The sequence below is a fragment of the Pseudochaenichthys georgianus genome, chromosome 9 (genome assembly GCF_902827115.2).
Source record: "Pseudochaenichthys georgianus chromosome 9, fPseGeo1.2, whole genome shotgun sequence".
Classification (NCBI taxonomy): Eukaryota; Metazoa; Chordata; class Actinopteri; order Perciformes; family Channichthyidae; genus Pseudochaenichthys; species Pseudochaenichthys georgianus.
Window position 1 is genome coordinate 9034268 of NC_047511.1, and position 13370 is coordinate 9047637.

General features: G+C 40.9%; 1 protein-coding gene across 3 annotated transcripts in view; it reads left to right on the forward strand.

Moving 5' to 3' along the window:
- The first annotated feature begins 5409 nt into the window (after positions 1–5409).
- Positions 5410–13370, forward strand: part of strbp (spermatid perinuclear RNA binding protein) — a 110882-nt gene continuing 102921 nt past the window's right edge. For all 3 annotated transcript variants that reach the window (XM_034091726.2, XM_034091728.2, XM_034091727.2), the window contains exon 1: positions 5410–5636. The gene's annotated coding sequence lies outside the window, so the exon portion shown is untranslated. The remainder of the gene's footprint in view (positions 5637–13370) is intronic.

Genomic DNA, 13370 nt, shown 5'->3' on the forward strand with positions numbered 1-13370 from the left:
CGTACGCACACACACGCACACACACGTACGCACACACACACACACACACACACACACACACACACACACACACACACACACACACACACACACACACACACACACACACACACACACACACACACACACACACACACACACACACACACACACACACACACACGCTCACTCCTGTAACCCAGCACTCTGCTGATGCAGCAGAATAACAGCCAGTGTGTCTCTCCATCTAAACAGGGTCACTTGAGCATGCAGAGCCACAGAGTGGTGCAACATGACAGATAAGATAAGCGCCGTCCTCCTTTGCTGCTTGAAAGGCTGAGACGCTGCTGATGCTCGCCGGTATAGATATGTGGGGGACCTGACGTCTGTAGTGTTAAGTATATACCAGATGGAGAGCGTCAGCTCTCTATGTGTGTGTGTTAGAGAGAGTGAGATTGTGTGTGTGTGAAAGAGAGGAAGCCATAGTTGAATTTCAATGTGAGAAATCAGAAACACATTACATTACATTGCATTTAGCTGACACTTTTATCCTAAGCGACTTACAATAAGTGCGTTCGACCAGGAAGATACAAACTTGAAGAGAACAGAATCATAGTACATCAGGTTGCATACAGTAGAGCCAAAACATTTCAGGTGCTACTCAACTAGCTTTAGATAAGCCAGTCCTTTATTAATATATAAGTGCTTTGTTAGTTGTAAGGGAAACTTCTGCAGCAATGGAGAGTCAGGACTCAGAGAGACACGAGGAGAGTTGGAGCTTTGATGTCAAACACTGATAGTTTATTACAAGTATCGGCCGGAGAATTTATATCACAAGTCACAGCAGCAAGAGGTTCTGACTGCACATCAATTCTGCCCAGCCTCTCTCTCGATAGACCTTTTAACTAGAGAACACTGGAGATATACCCAACATCTGGAGACACTGGATCACTTGCCTGACTCTTTGGCTCTGTGACCGAGAGTTGACCGGTCATAAAACTGAGAATAAGTGCAGCAGCACATTCTTTATAGGAGATAACAGAGTCAGGGTTGGTTATTAACGTCAACAGGCAATAAGGTTAAATATCTTAGGAGTAAGGAAGAATGATTCTCTGACATTAGTAATTCTGCTCCAAGTGGAGTCGAAAGAGATGAGTTTTCAGTCTGCGCCGGAAGGTGTGTAAGCTTTCTGCTGTCCTGATGTCAATGGGGAGCTCATTCCACCATTTTGGAGCCAGGATAGCAAACCCACGTGTTTCTGCTGATGGGAACTTGGGTCCCCCTCGCAGCGAGGGTGCAGCGAGCTGTTTGGCTGATGCAGAGCGAAGTGCACGCGCTGGGGTGTACGGTTTAACCATGTCCTGGATGTAGGAAGGGCCAGATCCATTCGCAGCATGGTACGCAAGTACCAGTGTCTTGAAGTGGATTCTAGCAGTTACTGGAAGCCAGTGAAGTGACGTGAGCGGAGGAGCGGAGTGGTGTGGGAAAGAAAACACAAAAAAAGAGTGAAATGTGTGTGTTTCTATGTTGTAACATTTATAACATGTGAGAGGAACAGTTTCTTCCCATCCGCTACCGACCTCTTAAACAAGGCCCGGCCCCCCCACTGACACTTACCTCAGCCACAACGTAGTCTCTATATGCATTACATTAATGCACACAATGTTCATACTGCTTACTGCACATATTTTATATCCTATAATTCATTCATAGCATTCTATTTCCATGTAAATTACTGCTTGATTTTATTGCTATTTAAAGGTGGGCTAGGTAATTTTGGATAAACCAGCTCGAGTGCGCTAGGATTTGAAAATACACAGCCGGAAAAAATCTGCCACGTCCTCACAGAGCCCCGCCTCCAACACACAGGAACGCGCACATGACCAATGAGGGCACGAGATGAGTTTGTGCACAGATGGAAGGCTGACAGGCAGGTAGGCCATCCAGTTACTTTAGCCGGGCCGGCTCAGATGATTGGTCATGCTTTTTACAGCACCACGGCTTCCACAGATGACATTTTTGTATGTATTTATTGTCAAAGCACTTAAGATATTTATTGCTATCGGGATGTTAAGAGCATTCCATGGAATATAACAAAAAGTGTATCTCGAGTCGGTTTCTCAAACTTACCTATCCCACCTTTTACTATATTTTATTGCGGTGTTCTTAAAGATTTTTTGTTTTATATTAGATTTCTTGTTTTATATTTTATGTCTGCACCATGACATCAAGTCAAATTCCTCGTATGTGTGAACCTACCTGGCAATAAACCTGTTTCTGATTCTGAGGTGATAAGAAGTTTTCAGTTTTCAGTTTTCACTCTGTTAGTACACAGTACACCTGAAATACGCACATGCAATACACTTGACATACAGTATATAAAACACACATGATTTACACAAAGCACAAACGTGACCTATATATAGTAGCCGGAAATACGAACATGCACCAACACATGCATTTTATGTAGAAGTGTAAGAACAAAGGGGCTGCCATGTTTCAGCGCCCAGTTGTGGGTTCGGTGTCTAGGACACTTTGGCAGAGCAAAGGAGTTCTACTGTAACCTCTCCTGCTACCAGTCCATACAATGTGTTTAGCTAAATAAAGGATTCTCAAAGATAAGCTGTCACAATTCATCTCATCAGACTATAGTGCAACTTCCAGCTAAATCTGTTTGTGGTTATTCATTCATTACTTAACACAAAAAGACAACTCAGTGTGCACATTTGCTGCAATTACTGTGATTTCTGACGTGAGCTAATCCGCTCTTCGGCTCATTTGGCTAATATGTGATGTTGGATATGATGCACTCCTTAGTGCGTTAATGTGCACAGTGGTGGTGAGTCACCAGCAGGATTCATTCAGTATTACCTGGATTGCTTTGCTCTCTGCTGGGGGACAGCAACTGTGTTTTTGTACCTGAGAGGAGTAAATAATGAAGAGTTGTCACTCTGCTGCTGTTTCCCCGGAACCATAAACACCACTGAAGCCTGTTATAACTTCCTCATCTATGTAAACCAATGGTGGAAGTACATTTACTCATCGTACTTAATGACACGTTTAGAGACTAAACTATTGTCTAACTACTTTAGAGACATTGCTGTTTTACTTCTCAGAAGTATTTGATGGTGCTTTGACCACCAAAAGCTGAGTGTCATCTTGTTCCGTTACATTGGAGAGAAGGCAGACATGTTTACGGCTGATATCGCGAACACCCTGCAACAAACACCCAAACATCTTGACATTGAAATAGCATTACATGTAACGGGAAATATATTTATTTTAGATTTTGAGGTGAACTGTGCCTTTAACACTGAATATGAATTGCATTTTTGAGTTTTCGACTGAATTTCAAGGAGCTTCAGATTAACTTAACCCTCAGTCTTAAATCCTCTACTAAGGATTGGAAGACCATAAGATGCAGTTAAAAGCTCTGAAGAAAATTGTAAGAGCTGCCAGTTGAGCCATTTTAGTGCAATGTGGACAGGTATTAAGAATATCAACGGTCAATTATTCACTTTGTTAGATAGCTTCAAGTTCAGAACGTTTTTTATAAATGTTTTCATTTTGAAAGAAATAACAAATCAAAGTTTTAGTTGCATTACTGTGAAGATGAAACTTCATCAATCTTCACGCCTTGGCTGTGAATTTTCACACAGATCTCACTGTCCTTTTTTTCTCATATTCAAATGATCTTCACATTACTGCAGCCAAATGGAGTTAGATTTCCTAAAACAACTGACTTTTACAACAACAGTTTAAAATAGATAAATGCAAGTGGACTGATAATGGAGGAATTTGCTGAATTGTTCTTATAACGTTTTAGGTTTTTCAATTAAGAGCAACCTCGCATGGTTATCGAGTTTGACTCAGAAAGCATTCCTGAGAAACAGGATACTGAAAGTAATGTACATGCTGCACATTTTACAACATGGGTGCCTATTTATAGCGCATAGGGTATATGAGGTCAGTTAGGCCCTAACTGACCTCATATACTGACCCTAACTGTTAGTGTAAACCAAGCATGTATGCTAGTTGTGTAGACATGGACACAAAGCATTATTTACATTGTAAATACGTATTAGCATTCTGATTGTTTTTTGTTCAACATTGAACATTTAACAGGACATGCTTTGATTTAATGTTTTAGTTCAAATGTGTAAAGTTGCCTTACCTTTACCAAACACGCTGGCAGTATACAAGCACAATCCTTAGAAGACAGTAGCTGTTATCAGACTGTAATCACAGTGCAAATTAAAGTGGTGCAAGGGAAAAACAACTGTGTAGTAGAAAAACACAGCATGTTGCTTTCAAAGTGGATAAAAGGAGCCCTATTATGCTCAGATTCAGGCTCATATATTTGTATTTTGTTCCTCTATGTGATATGTTTCCACGCCTAATGTTCAGAAAGGTCTTTAATTTTCTCATACTGGCTGTGCTGCAGCAGCTTTTTCCACCCTCTCCCTCTAATCATATCACTTACAATGTGTTCGAGCGCTAGCCTATTGGACTCACTCTGGATCATTTACATGCATACAAACACACACTATAGGAAAGGAAAAAACCAAAGAGCATAATACAGCCCCGTTAGGTTTGCAGATTAAGTCAAGTTTTCTCTGAATATTGTTGCACATTTTAATTTTGTAACACAGTGATTCACAAGCTAATTGTTATGTACAGTGACTGACTTTCTTAGTTGTCAATAAATGTTCCAGTTTGAGAAGCCTCATTGGCTTGAGTTGTTGTTTTTCAGCGTGCTGGGTTTGGCTGCACTGCACATGAAGTAAACAGAATGCAGACATACGGGGTAATGGCACGGCAGTGTTCAAATTATAGGCTACAGATGGAACTTGCATACCAACCTCCAGTTGGCTCCAGCCATTTAATCAGCTGAAGGAGAAAGCTTGTATACAGAGTACAAATAGTGGTGGATAATCATCCATTTATCTTGAGCTCAGCAGAGACATATCTAGCATTTTTGATGTAGCTGCATTAAAGTTATGATTATTGTGCGTATATTCAGCACCATTTCAATAAGTTCATCAAACAAATCTTTACTCGCTGTCACATCTGCAGGAAATTCCCATCTCTCTATGTTTTGTTGTAAAATAAATATATCATGGTTAGACGCATTTCACTTTTTGATGATATTTTCTGTAGATTAGGCTATATCTCCTCTATTAGGCTATGTCTGTTTTGCTATTTTCAATTCATTTATCAAATATAGCATTTTGGTAATTAATTCTTAGAAATCTGTACAAAAACAACAATATAGCCTACTGTGGTCTCAAATATATTACTGAGGACATGACCTCAGATTGGCATGTCTCTAAAAAGCTTTACTTGGTCCATCATTTCTTTAGACGATCTTTGTTTCACAATTTAATTTGGTTGGTGCATGCGCAGCCCCAACCTCCACTCCCCCCTGCGTTGGATGAGCGCTGACAGCAGGCTGGCCGGAGACCGTCAGCAGCCGCTGTTGCCGCTTCCACTCCACGTTGTGAGACCGGATACAAACTGACACAAGTACGGGAATTCATTTCTGTCACGGACAACAAAAAGTGTTTTCTGAAAGCTTTTGGACACACTGAGCGCCGAGCCTACTCCTCCTCCTCCTCCTCCTCCTATTCCCGGTGCTGAGCGGACTGTCAGTGAAGGTAAGTGTCCGCTTTTTGTGACAGTTTACGGTGCGGAGGGAGAGAGGGATGAACCGGTGTGCTGCCGCCGTGTTGACCGTCCCGCACGGCTCGGTTAACTTCAGCCTCCATGTGTGTTAGCTCTATTCGCGTGTTTAAATGTGTGGTTTTACTGAAGTCCACTCTTGTTAAGGATATGAACACAAAAAGGCAAGTTTTCAAAGGGCTGCATCTCGACCGTGCAACCCGCGTGGAGCTGATCGTCCTGCACGCGGCTTTTTAACATTTAAATAAATACCTTGCCGATTAGATATACTTTATTGTTTGCAAATTGGAGATTTCTTTCCGTCACAGCAGCATGCAGGTAAGACATTGCACATGAATTAAAAGTGAAATAATAATAATGATAATAACATAAAATACAATAATAAAAAACAGTAAAGATATATCAGCAGAAACAAAACCGGCGAACAAAACCGTGAGTATTCGATAATGAAAGATATATCTATACAGTATATCTATTGAATACACCAAATAAATATACAAATATACAGGATTGTACATTATGATCACAACATCACAAAATATGCTATTACAGGTAGCCCAACAGACTATCCAAATTAATTTCCCACAGTTTTTATGTTAAGTGCACTTGATTGTTTGTAGCCCCTGTGACTCTGTAACTATTATCATGCTCAAAGACCTATAACACACTACAGGAAAGGGAAACCACAAAAAAACAACCAATCAGCAGTCCGTATGTGTTTTCTGACTGTAGGAGACTGAACCTGGTTGCTGTAACTGTGAGGAGTTGCTTTCTCTGTTATAGGATTTGTACAGCTGTGTACATTTCATTCACACTGCCACTTTTATTTTTTCTTTCTTTTGATGTTTTTCACAGATGTGAATGGAAACCATGTTATTTTCTCGGCCCTGGCTTGTATTAAAATAGTCCAAAAATGATACTGCTGTATCATCTACTTAAATTTCAATTCGGATGCTTTTTATTTTTTACATGAAGGTTCAATGAAAGCAACTCTCAAGACGGTTGGTTAGTTGACAAAAAGGCAGCATGGTCCAAGAGAGATTGTCCGATAACATAATGTGTCCCCTGGTGTAGTGTCATCAAGACCCTCCCACAGTCCCACCCCCACCTGCTTAATGAGTGAAAGTATTTCATATTTTGAACCTCATAAACACTGAATAGTCCAACCTCCAGTGGGAGCCCGGTGTGCTCGGTAAGCAGTCCTAGCCCCCAGATCCCGGAGCAGGTGGCTCCTCTGAGGCCGAGGAATGTAAATAGAAACGGTAACCTGAGCCTAATGTTCGTCGACGGGTAGCCTCGGGACCGGCTTTAGCTAAAAGTGTTGACGAGGATGCAGGAGCAGCACTTGGTAATAAGGATCAAGTGTGTGTGTGACATTTTCTTTTCAATTAGAGTTGTCCTGTCCGGTGTGTAAGGAATACACCAATGTTTTCTTAACAGTAAATCCTCAGCAAAGATGCTGACAGAGGGTAGTAGCCTACCAGCGTGTTGAAGCTCAAAGTCAGATGAAGCTGCACAACCCTTTCTGTTGATTAAGTTGATCAAAGTAGCTACATGAGCCGACTTATTACCATCTGGAACATTAGCTACTTTAAAGAGCCTGTGACACGAGTTTCACCCATCATCCAAACCCATCCATTTGAGTAAATATTGTCCCCTTGAAAACCGTTACTGAACTGATTTGGGATATTTGTACTTTGATAACCATTAATCTGCCCTTCAATGTTGACCATTTTCTGGATCTTCTCGGGGATTCTTCAAATCCAGCCAAATGATGTGTGACGTCATTGCGGGCACAGCGCTCCAGCTGCACGGTTCAGGATCCCAGCATCTGCATGTAAACGCACGATGACGCACACAGCAGCACATCCGTGCATTTTATCCATTAATTTCCCCAACATTGTGGTAAAGAAACCACACGTTTAATCCATGTTGGTGTACTACAAGTACAAAAAGCATTGGTTTGTTTTCTCATCAGGAAATGCAGACCGGCTCAAACAAACGATTTTTAATCATCATCCTCACGATCATTTAATGTATCGTATGTTCGCCGCATTGACATGAAAGCACTAATAAATGTAGTTTCATCCACTTGAGTTTACAACTACAAAAATAATCGATTTAATTTTATATCACATCCGACGGGAGGAAATTCAGTAGCTATCACTACCGATTTTTAATCCTAATGTAATCATCATCTTCACCACGATCATCTATGTTTATGTTCGCCGACTTGACATGAAAGCAGTGACAAATATGAATATACTGTACTGTCAACTTCATTAAAACGTTATTAACGTGCCTAAACTCAGTAATTCACCATTTCTACGCATGACAACACACGTTGTCCCTGTTTGGCTCTCTCGCCGCACAGTGAAGCGTTCCCAAAACTTCAAAATGAGTCGAAGGAATTTCCCCACGATGTTCGAAATTATTGATATTTATCGGAACGGTATCGCACCTTCTTTTTTAAACTGACGGTTCGAGATTACTAGTAGCCCAATATTTCATTGCACAACAGTTGTTGGGAGGCTTTCACAGGCTCTTTAAGCTTAGCGCGAAGCCTTGTGACCGTGATAGTTTGTTTATAGCCTAATGTTGGCTTCTTACTTCTGCCGGTTGCATCTGAAGCTTTATGGGTTTTGAAAAGGCAATTTCTTAAACGTTTGTTTTCCAAAGATTGTAATGTCTGCAATATTTGCAATATTTGCAAATCCTATTAAAAAAACAAACAAAAAAAAACCCCCATTGTATTTTGCCAAGGGAGCCCTGTGCAGTGTTGGGAAAGTTCACTTTCTACATGAACTAGTTCAGTTCAGTTCACACATCTTAAAATGAACTAGTTCAGTTCATAGTTCATAATTCAAAATGTTGAACTAAAGTTCATGGTTTCAAAAATGAACTAATTTATAGTTATTTTTTCAATACGTTGCTGTGAGCTATTATTTGTCTCCTGTACGATGTTAATGGGATTTGGGTGGTAGTGGATCTGTTTTGGCTCTCTTTTTTATTCGCCACTCGCACATATCGTGAAAGGCTAGTCGTGTGCTTATTCTCAATGTGCCGTTTAAGGTTTGTTGTCGACGTCGCCGATGTACGGACTTGCTTTTTCAAACCGGGCGGACACAGTTTACAGGCAAACGTTTGAAATCCGTCTGAGTCAGTACTGACTTTAACGTAAAACTCTTTTAAATGCTCATACGCTGACGCCGTAAAGTCTCACTCTGAGCGAGTGCTGCTGCAGCTGCTCTCGGCTTCGTCCATACTAATTCATTCATTCATTCAATGCTCGCCGGTTCCGCGGTTCCACATTGTTTGTTGTGAGGAGTCTGATATATTTAGTATATTTATATTTTAGTGCGACAGCCAGGGGTGACAGGCGCGTACGCGTCACAGGCAGCTTGCTGTTGCCAGATTGGGTGGTTTTCCGCATTATTTTGAAGCCTGTTTACTGTGTGTTTTAACTGGGTTTTCGGCTGAAAGGCATATGAAATCTGGCACACTTTTGAACGCCGTTATAATACAGTGCTGAGAATGAACGCACTTTTGAACGCCGTTATACAGCGCTGAGAATGAACGCGTTCTCAATTACGTTCATCTAGCGGAAATACAGTACGTTCAGTTCACGTTCGCCCAAAATATGAACGCGTTCATGAACGATCGTTCATTGAACGCGTTCAGGTACATCACTGGCCCTGTGTAGTTGCAATATAATAATTGAATTGATCGAATTGTTGACGTGCCTTGTCTTTTTATGATTGCATCATTTGTTTGTATTCATAATTGTTAACGTTGACGTATGTCGGATTATATGCTTTTGTACATTTCTGGATATTTTATTGTGTCGTAGATAGGGGACAGGAATTCAACCCCTATAAACATTGTGGCATTGATTACTGATGCCGATGGGAAATATGAGATAGCATTTGATGTCCAGAGCAGGTAATTGTAGTTCCGATAACTTCAGCACCAGAACAAATACTTGATGATTCATCTATTTGTCAGTAGACAGAAAATGACTCAACAGTTATTTGGATCATTTTAAATTGTAGGATGACCGATGTTCCCCAGCTGTGAGCTTGGAAACCAATAACAGATGGACGATGACAACTTAATTTCATCACCATGATAATATGATCTTGCATGTGGTACATAATAACACTTTCTAAAACGGACAAGTCTAATCAAGCAATCTCATTGGTTCTTAGCCGTGATATAATGAGCGTATATCACGGGTAGAATTGTAGTTACTTTTCACAAGTCAGTATCCCTCCGCGTCTGAGAAAAGCTACAACCGTTACAGCTGTTACATTACGACCGTTACAAAACTAACTAACTAACAAAGCTTAAGATGGAAACATTTAAGGTTAACTTCGACCTCCGGGGGGGTCTTACTATGGAGGAGTGGATTGAGGAGTGCCTATCTCCAGAAAGCACCTAAACGACGACATGCAACTACGTGAAGAGCAGGTAGACCAACTGGAAAAGTACCACCACTCAAAAGCTTTCTGATGCGGGTCTTGAAACAAAGCCGAGACATTATGACCGTTAGTGGCCACAGGTGCGAAAGCTCTCTCCAGAGCTACTGGAAGCCGAATCTCGGGGACCGGAGAAAGTGGAGCAATATTCTCACCACGCCAAGCAACAGCCTAATACAACCTCAACCTATACAAGTAACCTCGTGCTAGCCATGCTACTGATGCTGGACAGTTTTTCAGTGGGTGTATCATAAACGGCAACATACACATTAATGTAAATAAATAGCCAAATAATGGATCAACGCTCTCTGTCTAATATGTTCGCGTCGGGCCGAACCACGCTCCTTAGCTGTGATATAATGAGCATATATCACGGCCTGTCGTGAGCATTGCTTAATTATATCGGTTTACATACTTTTTTTTTAGTATTGATTAGGCTATTGCATGAAGATATAAGGCCATTTTTTATTGTAGAGTTACATCTTTGAAACACTTCTGGATTTATGAAGTTGACCTGAAAATGGCCTGAAAACAACCGGAGTCCCCACTTTGTCATTCTACGACATGTCCTCTGGAGCATCATCACCCCCCCATGATATCTTGACGTCTTTGATAATCCCTCTTGCTGCTCTTCAATCTTAATGATGAGAAATAAGTATTCTCCAAATAGTTTCTGTCCTTTCAGCATGAAGACCCAAACACATTTCGAGGATGATGTGAAAGTCAAATCCACCATGGTAACCAGATGTATGCGCTGCATGTAATAGTCTGCAGAGGCTCACATCTCAAAGGCCATGCCAGAGGGAGTTTCTGTCCCTCACTGCCATATTTGAACTAAGAAACAAACGGGAACAAACAAACTGTTTGTTAATAAAACGATAAGTAAAACAACAGAAAAATTAAAATACAATCTTTAAATAATACATTAATGTTTAAATCAATTACCCAAAACTAATGGCAAATGTGTTCTGATTCTAGCTTCTCAACTGTTAGGGTTTGCTGATATCTTTTGATTTATTTATGATTTTCAATAGAATATATTTTAGTTTCAGTCTTTTTTAGCTGTCCAAACTGTGTTGACCAAAGAGATTTTACTTGGCTGAGACTGAATACATATGTGTGGCCTCTATCATTATTTAGTTTTGAATATAATCATCTCATCCTTCAGACACAGGATTAAGACCATTGTGTTCCACGGACTGTGAGTTCCAATACCAGTTCTGCTGTACCATTAAGTATGCTAGGGAAATAATCACTGTATACTAATTCATAGTATGACAAAAGCAGTATTCAAGAACACCTGCATCCGGCATCCTTTTTGATTTATTTATGTCTCGTTTTGGTATTGACCTTACAACAACATTTACATATAGTGGTGTAAAAACCTGGGAAATATCGACCACATATAACATCGCACCCACATTAATTATGAGTGGATATAAATATTTAATGATAGCCGCATCAGCATATTGTGTACTCATCCTGTCATGCGTTTGCTTCAATAGCACCTCTTCAGTGTAACTGAACAGATCTGTTGAGGTAAGGCAGTGAAACCTGAGCAGAGGTTCCTGCTGCCATCGCCTCCATCTTCTCTCATTTCAGCTCCCTCTTATTTCACCCACCCTTAGAGCCTGGAGAGCTCAACTCATCGTGCACTTTAAACGTCTGAAAGTAGCCTCGTACGTAGAGCTTGTATGATGACGGAATAGATGGAATCAGATCTGATGTGAAATAACTACCTCATCATCCGGGACACGGTGTTTTCCCAGAGGATGTCTCTTCTCCTGAGCTGTTTGATGTTCTCAGAAAACACAAACCCTGCAGCCCTCTGGTTTTTGGAAATGTGATCGCTGCCAGTCGGCTGCTTCTGCCAGCACTGGGACTTGTTTACAAAACCCCTCATGGACTTCCATCATAGGGCCATGAGCTCACACGCTACATCTTACCTTTAAGACATGCTGTTGGATCACAGAACAATCCCAAATTCACATTCAAGCTTTCCCTCCTATATCAGAACTGAAAACAGATACATCTTTGTTGATGTTTTGCAGATCAGTGAAGACGGTTTAAAGGGCGCTTAGTGAATTAATTAGCAGACCGAATCTTCCCAGTAAGAGATAACCATTTGCAGGGGCGAGCGAGCGAGCCGTGACTTTTATACCTAGGCCCTCTGACCCCCCCCCGCCCCCCTCCCTCGAAAAAAGGACGAGTTATTACGTCACAGCGTATACTTCAGCGGAATATCAGAACAGCGGCCCGGAGTGCTTAATGCATCAATGACAGCGACCCTCTACCACACAAAACAACACCATTTATATAAACACCTATCATGACAGGGCACCCACAGCCAAGTAACAATTACAAATGAATTAAGTCGGCACATTGAAAATGACTTAGGCCTACCTTTGATGATCAAATCACTTAAACACGAAGTCCATCCTCCTGTCCTTTTGGATGAAGCACTTGCGGGTCATTCAGCTGATCCTTTGCCACTCCAGTTTATCATTGTAACTCAATCTTGAAAATGACTCGGTTAATAATTTCGCAACGATGTCATCACCATCACTGACATGAGCCATCATGAACGAACTTATGCTAATCATAAATCTATCGATCATAAATCTATCGATTAGATTTATGATTAGAAAATTATAAAAGTAGGGTAGACATGTGGATACTATCCGGCTGAACAAAACGTGCATTTATCTAACGGGTTCGTTCCACAGACCTTATTTCCAGCTATTTTCTAAAACCCTATGGAGAAATCTCATTGCTTTTTTGTCGAGGGAACCCGAGCGCAGCTTACTTTTTAGGACGGGTCACTGCACCACTTTATACACATGTATAAACCTCACAGCGGGCGGAACTTGTCATAAAGTCCGCGAAAATAAAGCCCACCCATTTAGAGGGTCAATTGTACTGTCATTTGACATTACTCTCTCATTGAGTTACTATAGCTGGCCCTCTGTGAATGTACAGCAGGACCACCAATCAGCTCCTGTCTTCACAGTAACTCGCAGAGACGGCTAAAGGAGCTTCTTTAACCCTTCACATTCCAACAGAAACTGTACAGGCAGATTTTAAGGATTTATTTCTTTGGACATTTTATATTAAATACAATTAAATCAAGTTATTTTGGAAAAAACTAATGACAAATATAACTAAATATTTTTTTTCTTTATGTTTTCAAATATTTTTTTTGAATATCTTAGGCCCTCAGAGGGCCCTGAC